Below are 12,533 nucleotides of genomic sequence, written 5' to 3' on the forward strand. Positions count from 1 at the left end.
ACAAGTAGCAAAGAATGGTTATGCCATACATATATGCTTTGGATTTAGTTCTAAGTATACTATGAATCTCTTGGATGAATGTATTTCAGCTTTTACTTTTGTCATACTAATCAAATATGAGCTATATGCAAATCTTCTACTAGAGGTTATGGTATCATATAAATTGAAACCCTAAAGTTTAAAGGATCTCATTAACTAAGTCTATATAACTTGATGGCTTTTCCTCAAAAATGTAAACATACTTGAAACCATGAATGCTAGAAAAGATAAATAGATAGGCTAAGTGCATCTTCATATAAATCCTTTTTTTATGAAAATAAATACTAGAAATTTGAAATAACATTCAAAAGCTTCAAACCTAGTACTATTATTCCTAAGTATTATGTATTTATATAGCTAAAATTATAGATTGAATCTTAACCCCTTCTAAAAGAAGTTCACCTTTCTAATATCCACCATTTCATTTATTCATGTGAAACCTCACTTCCTTTATACCATCCTCATTTTCTTCCACCAAAAATTTTCTTGTATCAAATTCCATCCAGCCCTCTACAACATGTCTCATCAAAGTCATGTGGTATCCTTCATTGTCAATGGCACTTTTATTTTTTGGCAAAAACTAAGCAAATTGTTGTTGATGTCCCTAAGAAGTTGTAATTGAAAATTAGACTAGTTTATCATCCCATCCATAGTTGTTGGTTCATGTGAAAGGCACTGAATAATCTATTGGGATATCTTTAATGATTACGAGAAGGTCCATTAAGTTTCAATTTAAATTAGACAATATAGGCTATACCAAAAGATAGAAGTTTGCAGTCAAAAAAAATTCTACTTAAACTAGCATACTGCAATTAGTTCAACTATTTCCTTGAAATTGTTATTCAAAAAGAAGAAATTTTTTTTATAGCTTTATCTTGAACATGATTTTCATTTTCACATAAACAAAAAATACTTAAAAAAATAAAATGTTATGGATTATGCCACCTAGATTTATTTTGAGGATTTTGATTCCAGTAAATATTATCAATTCCCCAAGTTACAACTAGATTTCTTGTAGACAACATAGATCATAATTTTCCAATAGCTCTGTCTAGTCAAAACCTCTGAATTGATTATAGATTCAAAATAATTAAGATTTGATAAAATAATATCTAAATAAAAAATCTCTGAAATTAATTTCCTATAACTTTCAAATTCATTAAACCATGGGCCATTGACGAATTGAAACATTTTTTATAGAGTTACAAGGTGAGATATTCTAAATTCAATCCTTGAATTAGACAACTACAAAATTAAGGAAAGGTAAGAAAAACTCCTAAGGAATTTTGGACAAAGGTTTTAACTAATTTTAACATAAGTGATGTTTGGAATCATGTACTATTGTCACAGATTGAATCTATGAAATCGAACCAATTCATATGAAAAGCAATTTGAGTTTATGGGTAGAATGAGAGAATTGGGATCTAGGATTGCTCATATTGACGAGTTATTTTAGAATTTTTTCTTGACATGCCAATAGGAATAAGATCAATCATGTAACTAGCTAAGAAACGTCACCTTGTTTCCATAGTCCATAATGATGCTACAAATTTACTATGTATGTTTTCATTTTTTATTGCCAATATTTCTAATTAAAATCTAACTATTCTATAAACCCTTGTTAGGACAGATAGCTAGCAAACAAAATTTATATCTCTTTTGGTTTTCAACCAATTATATATAAAAACAAAATGAAACCCTAGACAAAAAACAATGGAATTGAGTAAAAATTATATTGATTTATTCACCAGTACTATTGTTCGGTTGCTTAATACAACCACATCATGCATGTAAAACAACATTTTTGTCTTTTTCCATGATGCTTCTCATTGCCATGAATAGTAGTGTAAGCTACCAAATTAAGGCTTTTTCTATTATTGAGAGTTTTTATTTTTTATTTTGAATTGATTTGCATAATTAAGTAGAAATGGGGAAGATTATGTAACGAGTCATCACAATCAACTACAAAGGAAAAGCACATGTATTCTTGTTCAACAACTCACTCGCTCACTTCAACATCTTACTTTACTATTTTGAGCCTTTTTTTGGATCATGGTGCCATGATGGGATGCCATTAGGTGTTAAACCATTACTTGCTTTGGTATTCAAGTTAAACAATAGCCTTTTTCCCCAATAAATGTAAGGTGGGATAGTTTCTTTTAGAAATTATCACTAAAAAAGTGCTTAGCAAAGAAATATTTTCAATTATACATTTAGATGAAACTTCTATGTTCAATCATAAAATTATATTGCTTGTTAAAAATGGTATTGTCATGTAAAATAAAAGTGATAGTTGTAACTCTGAAGATTAGACTTAATTATAAAATCTATAATTAATATTTTATTTTAAACAATATTTTTAAAAAATTAAAAATAATCATATTTATTATGATAATATCTAAAATTTATGGTAGAGTTGATAATTGCATGAGTAATTGTAACGGTTCTCTATGTACCATGCCAACTTGCATATTATTTATCTATGATGAAATTAGATGTTATAACTTGTGTGTGTTATATATAAAATCCTTAATGAATAAATAAACAAATATGCATATCTTGCTCATAATCTATAAAAGGTCCATCTTTATGTATCTAATGTAAAAATTTACAAAGACTGAATTTTTTTAATAGTTTGCAACTATTTACATGATAGCTAAGCCAAACATTAATATTTGATTTTGAATTGTATGTCTATCAAACACCTCACCAAACACAAATATGATGTTGTTAAACATGGAATTAAATGAAGAATTATGGTCTTAGAATCAATAACAAAACTTGGAGCTTCTTGTTCCATGCCAAAATAAAAGTTTGTACAATAAACCTCTATAATTCTTCAAAATCTTTAAATCTTTGATGATTTCACTACAAAACAAGTTTTAAAATATTTTCAATGTCAATTATTTTAATTTCTTTAATAAATAAGATTCGAAGAGTTCATAGATAGATTTTGAGGAGTTTCACTGCAAATTGGGGTGATTTTGAATTTATTTCTAGTTCAATATTAGTTGAGAGGAAATTTGAGGAAGTTAATTGATAATGATGTATTGATGGGACAAAACGACCATCGGTAAAAAACAAAAGTTCTAAAACTTTAAATAATATATTTATATGATTTTAAAAAAAACATTTATTTTCCCTATATTCATTTGTTTTGGTAACCAATTGTTTAACCACTGATTTAGTCACTTATCTTTGTCTAACCTTGTTATTTTATCTAATAGCCAAATGAGTCATTTGTTTAGTCACTTATAAATTATAAAATATTACTATAATTTGATCACTTTAAGTCATTAGTCATTTATTTTTCAAAATTCTAATAGTGTTTGCAAGGGATATGCACAAGAAGAAGTAATTGAATATGGAGAGACATTTGCTCCAATTGCAAGGTTGGAAGGAGTGAGAACTTGTCTTCCGTATGCTACTTACAAAGGATTCAAGATATAACAAATGGATGTTAAATCTACATTTTTGAATGGAATCTTAGAAGTCTAAATTGATCAACCTAAAGGATTTGTTGATCCTATAAAGATGAATATGTTATGCACACTACACAAAGCATATATGGTTTGAAACAAGCCCTTAGAGTATGGTATGAAAGGTTACACACTTATTTGGTGAAGTTTGGTTTTGTAAGAACCAATGACAATAGCAATATGTACTGAAAAGTGAATCTGAGAGTAAGATATTGTTAGCTGAAATTTTGTCAATGATATCATATTTGGAGGACATGATTTATTGTGTAAATATTTTGCTAATGAGATGAAGAAATAATTTGAGATGTTAATGTTTGGTGAGATCAAATTCTTTGTTGGTTTACAAATTTATCAAATGAAGAAAAATTTAATCTACACTACAAAATCAAAGTATATCAAGGAGATATTAAGGACCATTGGGGTGGAAGATTCAAGACCACTCTATGGTTATTGGTCATAAACTTTCAAAGAATGATGATTCTGCTAAAGTGAATCAAACATGATATAGGTCCATGATTGGAAAATGTAAGGAAACTTGGCAACAAAGAATATAAGCATTTCCACATAACCCATTATAGATCTTAAATAAATACAAAATTAAAATCCACATGCAAGAGAATAGACAACATACCCACAAAATTGTGACACAAGATATACCCTGGGAAACCCTCATTGAGGGAAAAAAACCTAGCCTCCAAAAGCATCAATCACCATATATTATTCAGCAAAAATACCATTGCAATACAACCATGGAAGCCTTCATGGCCATAGCCACAACCAAGCAAACTATGTGAACAAGCATGAATCCACACATCCTATGCCATGCTTCCAACCTTCACAAATGCTCCCTTGGCTAACCTGTCAAGCCTTGTCCCGCTCGACTCTTGCCTTTTTCACTCTTACTCTCTCTACAACAACTACCCTTGTGACTGCTTATATTGTAGCAAGTCTCACAAAACCACTAAGTGGTATTACATAAAGCATGTGCTAAAACCATGTGCTACCTAACCCACTGATCCCACATTTAATATTGGGCATTTAATTATTTTCCCTAATATTAAATAATTACATGAAATATTATCACAATGTTACAATACAACTCATCAAGAATATTCTATGGGAATCTTTACATGTTGCACGTCCATCTAGGTGAAACATTACATGATAAAATAAAATAATAAAATATAACAATATTATGCAATATGTGCAACACCCATTATCTCAACAATCTCCCACTTCTTGTATTCATTGCATAGGGTCAATCCGTAGCCACATAAATGAACAAGGGAACAATCTCTTCCAGCACATCCACCATCATGAATCAAAATACACCAAGTGCTCCATCCTAGTACTCACAACAAAATCAAAGTATCCAGCATCTCAAACATGAATGATCTCACCTCCTATTATGCCACTACCACTGGACATACATAGAAGCCATCCAAAGAGAAAGCAACCCAACCTGTCTCATTAGAAGATCATAAAATCATGTACCAACTGAAATTACAAGCACAAATAACTTGATCCAAAGGTAATCACATGTATCCATAGTTGTCAAAATATCCATAGCTGAAATAGCACCCACAGCAAGTGCCAAACCCATCTCACTATCCATACCTCAAAGGTATAACAAGTGAATCTCATATCACCAACATACCTAATCTATAACCTGCAATCACAAGCCTCAAGAGCAATACCTACCACATATATACCAAGAAGCTCTCACTACAAAAGATAATGTCAAATCTGTAACCAATCCACTCACAACATCTCAAAGAAGTGAATCCATGTAGTATCAAGGACATCCACATTACATAAACTGATATTCTGCAAGAACAACTCTCATAACAAGTCTCCAATAGTCTCCCAAATTCTCCACAACCAACAGAGGAAAGAGATAAAGAAATAACCATGTCATCTCTCACATGACATACATGAACACAAACCAGTGATCACAATCTCCAACCAATCTCAAATCCAATGTAAGTGAAACTGAACATCTAGGAAGATAACCAAGATTAGAAAAACCATGCAAATCATAACCTGTATCATGTCCTTCTACACACACCTCTAGATGTAAAATGTGCACATATGATCTCCTCCATTAAACCCCAACAAGAAGCCTCAACAACACCCAAACCATGTCATATAACTAATCATGGATGTAAGCCTCTCACAAGAAGATCAAACTCAATAAACCATTCCTAATCCAAGGAATATGCCCAATATAAAACCATCTCCCAAACTCAACCAGCATGAAAAAAATATGCACATGGAGATAACTAATGCTTAACCATCTCTCAAATGAACCCTCCAGAACTAACTCATGTACTATAGCTCAAGATCCATATCCATGAAAGACAAGTATAAATATAATGCAATTGAGAGAAACAATGGGCTATACCTCTCAAGTAGCAAACCGCCGAGTAGACCAAGAGTGGGGAATGAGAATTCTCATCAAGATACCCAAGTCTCCAACCAAGACTCATCTAAGAACAATCTCCTCTCAAGTCCATATCAGGTGAATGCCCCTCGGACTTCTTGTTGAAACCATCAACCATCCCAACAAATACTTCTCTAATCCAAGAGAAATTAGCATCACCATTGTCTCTAAGTATCCATGAGAACCTATAACCAATCAATCCATGCCAACTCCAAATGCAACATAGAAATATCATGAAGTATCCAGCTTATGATCAGTGCACTCAATACCAAGAAACTAAACCAAGATCAATGTCAAAGTTCCAACCATGGCCTCAAGAACATAAAAATGACAACATGATCTTACCATCTCAACCAAAGAGATAACATGCTCCACATGAACATACTATAACATGTCACAACTCTAAATGCGTATCAAGAGTATACCATGACATAAAAAATGAAACCATCCTCATACCAAGGATAACATGCCAAATAAAAGCATAAACCACACCTTTGCCAAGAACCATGTGAGTCCTCAAGATGCAACCATCTCCACACGCCATGAAGAAAACCATATCCACATATCAGGAAGAACCATCTCCAAATACCATGAAGATAACCAAGAACTCCATGAGTCTTCAAGATCTAACCATCTTCACACACCATGAAGATAACAAGTGCACCATGCAAATGTTAAAGACGCTTCTATAGCAACAGGATCTAAGACAAACCTCCAACATCTACAAAGACTCAATAAATATATCAATGCCAATAACTCCCACTCAACCGTGGTACCAAGTCACCTATGGCATCATAAAATCCATCTCCTACATAAAAATCCAAACCAAACTAGGAACTAATCCTGCACTGTCACCTCATCACTATCACAAGGTCCCACTAAACTGTGTATCCAAGCTATCCATGACATCATGATGAAAAACCATCCTCTAACCATGAGAATCAACCAAGGCATCAAACCATTAAAGAACTCAAAGTGCACATCATGAGCTCCTCAAAAGAAATCAAATAACCATGATCCTCAACCAAGAAGATATACCACTATAACTGAATCAAAAATCCAAGCTAATGAACATCAAGGATGTACCTATATATGCAATCATATCATACCAAAATCCATGACACCATGATCACATCCATGAATCAAGCATCTGTCTCTCAAAGTGTCCAACCTATCAGCATAGTCAACCACAACCCTCCACCATGACTGTACCTGGTAACAACATCTCATCCCTTCTATAATCAACAAATCATGTGACTTAGGGCATAGACAACCCAAATCCAAGCCACCAATTTGAATATGCATCAATAATGAAATATCAATGGGAAAAGACAACCCATAACCAAGCCATAAATGCAACCTATAAGTATAGACTACCTACAACACTGCACAACTTGTAGATCCAATAAGTCATCATACATATCCAAACCAAACACTGATAACCATATCATCATGAGACCAATCTGAAATATGAACTGAGTATACAATGACATCAAATCTTAAATCTCCAATGCCATAAACTCACAATGTTACCATAGTCAAAATATATCTATAAACTATTCAGATCAATATATCACCAAATAAATCATGTCAAACCTACACCAAATTTGAACCAATGTATAGAGCTCTCCAATAGCTTTTTGTTGACTACTCAAAGTCCAAAATCTGACTCCGTATGCCCAAGTTATACCCTAATTCATACTCAAAATAAATAACATCTACTTTTAGGGCTCTTAAAACCTGACAAAATGTCAAAATCACAAAACCAAACCTACACCATGTTGTAGTGCTTTGAATTAGCTTTCCAACGCCTATAAGAACTCTAAAATCCGATATTCTAATAGAAAGTTATGGTCGTTTTACTAAGACGGTCTTTTTACCATTTTCACTACAATTTTTCATTTTTTTTATTTTTTTCTGTGACAAAAATTCTAACGGGATTAAATTTGACGGCCATCATGGGCTGAAACCAAAAAGCTCTTTCATTTCCTCTTAACATGGCCAAACTAGGGCATATTATATATCAAAATTTATGGAAATGTCGACTCGAATCCAATGGTGAGGTCTGTTTTTACCTAGGAGATCATTTCTACAAGCTACCCCTAAAAACCTCATTTAAATGAAACATTTGAAAAATTCTTTTGTCCAACAATTTCACATGCCCAAATATTTGAACATCCCATCATAACAGCAAATCCAAAACACTCACATTTGCAATAAATTAGTCATATATCTTGCCCTTTCTTTTATCCTCTCATGCATTCCCATGGATTCAATCTAGGGTTACAAACAATAAAACCATAGCTTTGATACCACTTGTAAGGAAACTTGGCAACAAAGAATATAAGTGTTTCCACATAACCCATTATAGATCTTAAATAAATATGAAATTAAAATCCACATGCAAGAGAATAGACAACATACCCACAAAATTGTGACACAAGATATACTCTGGGAAACCCTCATTGAGAGAAAAAAAACCCAGCCTCCAAAAGCATCCATCACCATATATTATTTAGCAAAAATACCATTGCAATACAACCATGGAAGCCTTCATGGCCATAGCCACAACCAAGAAAACTATGTGAACAAGCATGAATCCACACATCCCATGCCATGCTTCCAACCTTCACAAATGCTCCCTTGGCTAACCTGTCAAGCCTTGTCTCGCTCGACTCTTGCCTTTTTCACTCTTACTCTCTCTATAACAACTACCCTTGTGGCTGCTTATATAGTAGCAAGTCTCACAAAACCACTAAGTGGTATTACATAAACCGTGTGCTAAAACCATGTGCTACCTAACCCACTGACCCCACATTTAATATTGGGCATTTAATTCTTTTTCCCAATATTAAATAATTACATGAAATATTATCACAATGTTACAATACAACTCATCAAGAATATTCTATGGGAATCTTTACATGTTGCACGTCCATCTAGGTGGAACATTACATGATAAAATAAAATAATAAAATATAACAATATTATGCAATGTGTGCAACACCCATTATCTCAACAAAAAATTGCAATATGTTGTACATAGTAGACTTGACATTGCTTTAGCAGTTGGTATTGTTGCTATATTTTTTCATAATCCTAAATAAAATTAAATGATGGATATGAAAAGGATACTAAGATATCTAAAAGGAACAAAAGACTATGGATTATGGTACAAAAAGAGTGACAACTTTGAGCTAAAAGTTTACACAAATGTTGATTGGACTATAAATGTTGATGACAAAAAGAGTACAAGTGGATGATCTTTCTTGCTAGACAAGAGATTGATTTCATGGAAAAACAAGAGAAAAATTTGTATTTATCAATCCACAATAAAGGTTGAATATGTTGTTGTAGCAGTCAATTGTTCAAATATTGTGTGGATCAAACAATTGTTGAAAGGTATGAAGGAAGAGATTATTGAACCTATTGTGATATATTGTGATAACACAAGTGCTATAAATATATCAAAGAATCTTGTGATATACACAAAGACCAAACACAATGTTATCAAGTTTCATTATTTGAGAAAGTTAGTATAAGATGTAAGGAAACTCAGGTGCGGAAATAGCTTCCTACACTAATCTCATAAGGAAAGTATGGTGCAAATCCTTTTTAAAATCTTCTACACTTACAAATTTGATATCATGTAAGCACCAATATAGCAGTCAACCATGCATACAGAAAATAGACAGAGAAAGAAACACATAACACAAAGATTTTTTGGTGGGGAAAAACCTTTCGGTAAAACAACCCCACCCCTTCAGAACCTGCACAATGTATTATCTTCAACACAATATTATAATACACTTACAATTCAAGTTCAACATCAACGATAGAAGATTCCAGCAGCACCTCAGTACCTGCAAATTTTCAACTATCACACTATTGCATTACAACATGCAATACACATTTTATGAACATCTTAAGACCCAACAAAATGCCCACAAAGGAGTTGGGCGTTTTCCATGGCTCAACCACCAAGAAACATGCACAATGCCACATGTACATCCAATACCAAGAAAAGGGCATCCATCCCTTGAATAGGCAATGATAGCTTGTCATAGAATCTGCCAAAAAATAGCGGTCACAAGAGAAGTGTAAGGGAATCCGTCATACCAACCTATTTTTGGCATATTCTCTTACAAACACCAACCACTCATTCTTGGGTGCCCAAATAGGCCTCATGTCATAATATGCTCTTACACCTATCATAGCTTATTCCTTAAATAGCTCTTACGTGTCATAGGAATCCGTCATAACCATTTCAGCCATGATCTCCTTCACACACTTCAAGATGCCGACACATGTAAGTGATCAACATGCCAACTAGACATGTACACTCACATTTACATATTATTTGCAAAAAATACATTTTACAAAACAAATAATAATAAGAATAGGAATTATACAAGGTTGAGACACCTTATTCTTAACATTCTCCCACTTGTCGAACACCTTGTAAGAGCAACAGGAACATAACAGGAACTAATCGCTATAGGCCGAAAGGCCCATAGACTCCAAACACCATCTGAACTTCTCAGTGCCCACTGGTTTTGTTAATGCATCTACAACATTCTTCACAGTATCTACCTTCTCCAAATTTACCTTTCCATCTTCCACCATATCTCTCACAAAGTGAAACTGCACATCAATGTGCTTCGTTCTGGCATGGAAAGTTGGATTCTTCGCAAGGAAAATAGCACTCTGACTGTCACACCAAATAGTAATCTATTTTGCATCAACACCAACATCAGAACACAATCTCTTAAGCCAAATGGCTTCCTTACAAGCATGAGTAGCAGCCATGTACTCAGCTTTTGTAGTGGACAAAGAAACCACAGGTTGTCACTTACTCATCCAACTAATGGCACCACCAAACATAGTGAACACATAACCACTAGTGGATCTCCTGCGATCAATATCACCTGCCCAATCTGAATCCACAAACCCATGAATACAAACTGAATGCAGAGATCCAGAAGAGTTACCATGATAACATATGGAGTAATCTAATGTACCCCTCAAATATCTGAATACTCGCTTAACTACATCCCAATGTATCCATCCAAGATTAGCCATAAATCGACTTAGGACTCCCACTGCTTAGGCAATGTCTAGTCTAGTACAGACCATAGCATACATAAGACTACCAACTGCACTAGCATAAGGTACTCTACTCATGTCCTCCACCTCACTAGGAGATTTTGGACAATCATCTACAGATAACTTTGTTCCCACTGAAATAGGAACACATAGTGGTCTACAATCTGCCATGCTGAACCTGTCCAACACAGACTTCACATACTTACTCTGACTCAACCAAAGTTTTCTATTAGACCTATCTCTACTGATTTTCATACCCAAGATGTACCTAGCTGCCCAAGATCTTTCATCTCAAACTGTGCTAACAACTGAGATTTAAAATTAGAAATCATACCCTTACCCTTCCCAAATAGCAACATATCATCAACATATAATGCAACAATAAGAAGGTGATCATTTTCAACTCTGAAATAAATACAATGATCTAATTTCGATCTTACAAATCCAATTGATAACACAAAGGCATCAAACTTAAGGTACCACATCCTAGGAGATTGCTTCAAACCATATAAAGATTTCTTCAATCTGCAAACAAAGGATTCTTTACCTTTAACAATGTAGTGCTCAGGCTGTGACATATAAATCTCTTCCTCCAAATCACCATGAAGGAAAGTTGTCTTCACATCCATCTGTTCTATCTCTAAATCATATGATGTAGCAAGAGATAACAAAAATCTAATGGATGTCAACTTTGCAACAGGAGAGAATATTTCACCATAATCTATTCCCTCTACCTGTGAATACCCCTTTGCAACCAATTTAGCTTTGTACCTTTCAACACTGCCATCTACACAGAATTTCTTCTTGAACACCCATTTACAGCCAATAGATTTTCTCCCTTTAGGAAAAGTTACAAGGTCCCAAGTTTTGTTTTTCTCTAATCAAGCCATCTCATCATCCATAGCCTCAATCTAGGAACCTGCATCTTCCATGCCCAAAGCCTCTTTCACAGATCTAGGCTCATCAGTGTTAGTAATCAAAGAAAAAGCACAACTGGAATCTAACATAGAATAACCAAACCTTTCTCATTGCTTTCTTTCTCTTGTGGATCTCCTCAAGGGCTGAGGTTGAGGTTGTTCTTCCTCTTCTTCTGAATTGTCAGAGCTACTAGAGCTCTCCTCATCATTAGACCCAACATGGTCTCTCTGTTCAGTCTTCTCAGGGGTAGGAGGCAACTGAACAACATCTTTTTTCTTTTCTTTTTCATCTGGTTGTAGCACAATAGGAGAAGATGTTAGCTCTCTAAAAATAACATTTCTACTATACAACACCTTACTAGTCACAGGATCCCAAAGCTTGTATCCTTTCACACCAGCACTGTACCCAATGAAAATATAGTTAACAGCTTTATTTTCCAACTTAGATCTTTTCTCCTTTAGAACATATGCATAAGCTTCACAACCAAAAACATGAAGATGTCTAATTGAAGGCTTCTTACCAAACCACACCTCGATGGGTGTCTTACC

General features: G+C 33.9%; 1 pseudogene; it reads right to left on the reverse strand.

Moving 5' to 3' along the window:
• Positions 1-388: 388 nt before the first annotated feature.
• Positions 389-12,533, reverse strand: part of LOC149570128 (F-box protein PP2-B1-like) — an 82,496-nt pseudogene continuing 70,351 nt past the window's right edge.

This window comes from Cupressus sempervirens, chromosome 3 (genome assembly GCF_028749045.1).
Source record: "Cupressus sempervirens isolate cs-2001-9-10 chromosome 3, ASM2874904v1, whole genome shotgun sequence".
Taxonomy (NCBI): domain Eukaryota; kingdom Viridiplantae; phylum Streptophyta; class Pinopsida; order Cupressales; family Cupressaceae; genus Cupressus; species Cupressus sempervirens.